Source organism: Lolium rigidum, chromosome 1, assembly GCF_022539505.1.
Source record: "Lolium rigidum isolate FL_2022 chromosome 1, APGP_CSIRO_Lrig_0.1, whole genome shotgun sequence".
Taxonomy (NCBI): Eukaryota; Viridiplantae; Streptophyta; class Magnoliopsida; order Poales; family Poaceae; genus Lolium; species Lolium rigidum.
The window spans coordinates 126,356,999-126,362,998 of record NC_061508.1 but is presented as its reverse complement, the minus strand read 5'-3'; positions in this window follow the sequence as shown (position 1 = coordinate 126,362,998).

The following is a 6,000-nucleotide window of genomic DNA, read 5'->3' as shown; positions in this document are numbered from 1 at the left end:
GGCGACTTCGACTTCTCCCCGTGCGTTTTTAGGTCGAGGCGAATAAGTAGTCCGAAGGGGGGCGTCGGAGGCCAGCCGAGGGGGCCACACCATAGGGCCGCGCGGGCCCCCCCTAGGCCGCGCCGCCTTATGGTGTGGGGCCCTCGGGCCTCCACTTTATTTGTCCTTCTGGCTCTGTCGTATTCGGGAAAATAGGGCCTTCGTCAAAATCCCGAGGTTTTTCCCGAAAGTTGGATTTCTGCACAAAAACGAGACACCGGAACGGTTCGTCGAAAACAGCGTTAGTTCGTGTTAGTTGCATCCAAAATACACAAATTAGAGGCAAAACAATAGCAAAAGTGTTCGGGAAAGTAGATACGTTTTGGACGTATCAACTCCCCCCAAGCTTAGCTTATTGCTTGTCCGCAAGCAATTCAGTTAACAACTGAGCGATAAAAGAACTTTCACGAACACATTTGCTCATATGATGTATATATTCTCATGATATGGCTAATACTTAAGCAGTTCATAATAAGATACATGGAAATAAGATCATCTAACAGCTGTGTTAATCATGAAGAGGTACCAACAATTAATAATAAGCATCATGAATCATGTATATAAGCAGGATTGCAATGTCCATAAAAGAGTATGATAGAGTGGTATCTCGCTTGCCTGTATTTGATCGGCAAAACATAAATGCCCGGGCACCTCTGGAGTTCATAGAAAGACTAGAAGTAATGATTGTCAAAGATAAAAGAATCAAAGTTATACCACAATCAATCATATTTTGAGACAAGCATATTATACTAAGAATGACAGCTTGTGCTCTCAAGAAAGTGCTCAAAGAAAGGATGGAGACACAACATAAAAGTAAAAGATTGACCCTTCGCAGAGGGAAGCAGGGATTAACATGCGCTAGAGGTTTTTATTTGTAAAGTAGGAGTAAAATTATTTTGAGAGGTGTTTGTTGTTGTCAACGAATGGTAATGGGTACACCAACTACCTCGCCAACCGGACTTTCAAGAGCGGCTCCCATGAATTATTTGCATTTTTATGTGGCACTCCTTCCAACCTTTCTTACACAAACCATGGCTAACCGAATCCTCGGGTGCTCGCCAACAATCACATACCATGAAGGAGTGCCTCTTTAGTTTAATTTTATTATGATGATGACACTCCCCCAACCTTTGCTTACACAAGCCATGGCTAACCGAATCCTTCGGTGCCGTCCAACAATCACAAACCATGGAGGAGTGTCTATTTAATTAATTCGGGATCTGGGAATCCCATTGCCGGCTCTTTTTGCAAAATTATTGGATAAGCGGATGTGCCACTAGTCCATATGAGAGTCCGTCAAAAGTAAATGACAAGGTTGAAAGCTAAACACCACATACTTCCTCATGAGCTATGAAACATAAACACAAATTAAGAAGCATTTTGAAGGTTTTAAAGGTAGCGCATGAGAATTTACTTGGAATGGTTTGAAATGCCATGCATAGGTATTTATGGTGGACACTCGGAATAACTTGGTTCTCATGTGTTTGGAGGCACGAGCAGCGTTCCCGCTCGGTACAAGTGAAGGCTAGCAAAAGACTAGGGAGCGACAAATCAAGAGAGCAATAATCTGTCATAATCATGCTTGCGGCAAAATAAATTAACCGAGGCATAAAAGTGATACAAGAACTCGAAGCAATGTAAATCATTGAGGCTTAATTGACTTTTGTTCAGTCATATGCATGCGTGAGCATGTGCCAAGTCGATATAAATGAATTATTCAGAGGAGGATACCACAATATCATATCTATCTATGAATAAAACAATGCAAGCAAACATCCATGACATGCTACTCATATTAATAAATTGGAGCTAAACATGAGAGATCATGAACTACTAGACTTTCTTAAATGACATATACCTCACATGAACCAACTAAGCATGCTCACATGGATGAGTATATGTACAAAAATGAAAACAAATAGAGTTCATACCAGCCTCTCACCACAATCAGATTGTCGTAGATCGTCATTATTGCCTTTTCACTTGTGTAGCTTGGATAATATGAAATGAAAACCACGCTCCAGCCACCGAAGACCATTGAACTCATGATGAACTTTAAAAACCAAAGAAGAACAGCAAATATTTTTGGTGTTTTCGAGTTTGAGAACAAGAACAAAAGGAAACAAGCAAACAAAGCAAAATCTTTTTGGGTTTTCTTATAGCAAACTAGCAATAGCAAATAAAGCGAAACAAATGCAAGAAACCAAGATAAACAAATGGTGAAGAGAAACAACAGAAATATTTTTGGTCTTTTTGTGTTTTAGAAAATAAACAAAGTGAAAGCAAGAAATAGCAAACTAAAAGAAACACAGAAAAGCGAGATGGCAGAAATCTACCAAAACCTGATAGCAGTACAGAAATCGATTTTTACAAAAATCTTACGTTGCTCAGCTCGAAAAGTGTTCAACTAATGAAAGTTAGATAACAACCTGGGGAACCTGCACAAAAATTTGCAGCTCAAAATAACGCTCTGGCTGTGCGCACGAATTTTTCTAGTAACAGTCCAGAATCTGTTTTCAGGCAGCACTTCCCCAAATATCATCTCCCTCTCATTAGGAAACCACTCAAAGAGACTAAACAAGTATGTGCAAGTATCCAGCAACCATAATATGCAAAGAATGAGTGATGCCGATATACCTCCCCCCAAGCTTAGGCTTTTGGCCTAAGTGGAGTTTAATCCCATCGAGGCCATGAAGTAGTATCCCCGTAGTACGACGAAGATGGATCATATTCCGGGTATGTGCTAGAAGAAGCACCCGGATACGTGACGGTGCAGTTGTAGGAGGGCTCGGCGTCCTCGGAGTCATGCTGCTGGTGGAAATCTTGTATCTTCATATGTTCATCCACCTCCTCCTTAGTGCGCGACCATGGTTCCCTGTCAATACTGAACAAACCCGGTTGGGGAAGAGGGATTTCCTTCTCATCCCCGTCAGCAAACAACATTCTATAGACCATGTTATCTACAGGTGGAATCGAGTGGTACCAAAATGATGGCTTTTCATAGCAGTGATATCAAGCCTCCTAGGGGTTAATGGCACATCATTAGGATCAATAGGAAGCTCTAAATATGCTAAAACGCGCGAAGCAATAATTCCTCCAAATATAGGCCCCTTGTTAGACAAGCGGCGAGCAATAAGAGAACCGAGATGATAAGATGTCCGTCCAGTGAGTACAATATTCAAGAAGGCAAGATGGTAACTAGAAATATTGCTAGTGTTCTCCCTACCAAGTATTCTAGTAGCAATGTAATATGCAAAATATTTAATGGTGGGGAGTTGAATGTTCCTTATCTTGCCCCGCTGAATGGTGCGACAGTCATCATTGGTGATCCCTCGATAGAGCTCCAACAAGTCTCGGGGTTGTCATCAATCCTCCTTGCTGTACCTACAGGGGCAATATCCAATGCACGACAAAATTCTTCCAATTCCATAGTAACAGGATTACCATAGATCTTGAATGCAACCGTCGGACTATATTGCGAGTTTTGGAACTTGAAGCTCTCGACGAAAATTTTGGTGAGCATGTAGTATTGCTCCCTTTCATCTCCAACGTAGGTGGCTAAACCCGCCCTGTTGACAAGGGTGAAGAAATCATCCAATATCCCTGCATTTGTCAGAAAATCATAACATGGGAAGGATGAAGCATTAGGAGCCCCATTGTCCTCTTCGGGCGCAAAGCTAGGCGCGATGATGTCCTCATTGTACGACCGCCTAATTTGGGTGGCGGTCCTAGAAGGCCTCCCGGTGCTGGTTGTTCCTTTCTTGAACAATTCTCCAAATTTGAACTTCTTCATCTCTTTTCTGAAATTTTCAATAAACAATATAAAACTTGATTTGGTGACATATAATTGAGGGAAACTACCATAGGAACTTGCTAGAGTACTAATCATGCATCAAAACTAGTTTCTACCACTTAGAACAAGCATGCAAGCTCACTAAACATGTTACCTACAGCAGCAAAATATTCAAGATATACTCAACCAAACAAAATTCTACTTGGAGGGTTGGAGGAGTCACATACCGGAGAGCAAATGTGCCAAATTTCAGACAGAAATCTGGGCTGAGCAAAGAGATCGAAAAATCCTGAGCTCTTGAGCAAAAACGCGAGTGAGAGAAAGTTGGTTCGAGTTTTTTCGGGAGAGAGAAAATGCTGGGGAGAAAGAGATGAAGTAGTGGGGCAAGGAGGGGCCCACACCACAGGGTGGCGCGCCCCCTCCTTGGCCGCGCCGGCCTGTGGTGTGGCACCCTGTGGTGCCCCACAGGTCATCCTCTGGTACTCCCAGGTGCCTCGTCGAAAAATAGGACCAACGGTGTAATTTTCGCGAATTTTAGAAAACTTTGAAAAATGCACATTTCTGGGTATTAAGTTTATTATTACTGGCCAGGAAAATTTTTGAAATCTCCAATTAACTAAGGAACTTTGCAAATTAAAAATGCTACAGCAACTAGAGCAAGTGGAGGAAGAAAGAGATGTTGTTTACCTCCTCTATGCATATAAAAAGTTTTTGTTAACAAGGTTGATCAAGTCTTGCCACCAAATAAATTTTACATAGCATATGAAGATATAAACCTCAAATCAATCATGTTACCTTGAATTGTATTGATATGGATCCAATCACAAGAGTTTGATATTCTTCTTTAGGCTCATATATAGGACAATCAATAGTTCCCACTTTGATAGTTCTCACATTAGAAATAGTATTAACTCCGGACGCTTTTTCAATCCTCTTGGGGAAATAGACGGTGTGCTACTTATCATCAACATTGAAAGTAACCTTTCCTTTATTGCAATCAATAACAGCCCCTGCGGTGTTAAGAAAAGGTCTCCCAAGAATAATAGACATATTATCATCTTCAGGCATTTCCAACACAACAAAATCGGTTAATATCAAGCAGTTATTAGTAACTTGAACAGGAACATCCTCACATATACCAACAGGAATAGCAGTAGATTTATCAGCCATTTGCAAAGATATATCAGTAGGTATCAACTTATCTAAGTAAAGTCTCTTATAAAGAGAAAAAGGCATAACACTAACACCGGCTCCCAAGTCACATAGAGCGAGTTTTAACATAATTATTCTTAATAGAACAAGGAATAGTAGGTATACCAGGTCGCCCAACTTCTTTGGAACTTTTCCATTGAAAGAGTAATTAGCAAGCATAGTGGAAATTTCCTCATTGGGGATTTTCCTTTTGTTAGTAACAATATCTTTCATATACTTTGAATAAGGAGGCAATTTAATAGCATCGATCAAAGGGATTTGCAAGAATAAAGGTTTCATCCAATCACAAAATTTATTATAGTGTTCTTCTTCCTTTGATTTTAGTTTCTTAGCAGGAAAAGGCATTTGCTTTTGCACCCAAGGTTCTCTTTCATTACCATGTTTCTCAGCAATAAAATCTTCTTTAGTATACTTTTTATTTTTAGCATGCTTTTCGGGTTCTTCTTCAACCTCTTCTTTATCGGGAGTATCATTCTTATCATTATCTTTATCATGTTCATTACCACTTTCGGTTTCAGCATCGTAAATATAAATACTATTAGGATCATTAACAGGTTCGGAGGATTCTACAACATTTTTATGTTTCTTCTTCTTTTTCTTAGAAGGAGCTCTAGGTTCAATGCGTTGAGAATCTTGTTCAATTCTTTTGGGATGTCCTTCAGGATATAGAGGATCCTGAGTAGAAACACCACCTCTAGTTGTTACTTCATAAGCATGTTTTTCTTTAGAATTTTTTTCCAACAAGTCATTTTGCACTTTAGTGAGTTGATCAATTTGAGTTTGAACCATATGAAAATGTTTAACAAGCATCTTAACATCATTGGAGGTTCTCTCCACAATATCATGCAATTCACTAATAGCTCGAGAATTTTCCATTAAATGATTCTCTACTCTCATATTAAAATTTTCTTGCTTAACAATATAATTATCAAACTCATCTAAGCATTGCGCAGGAG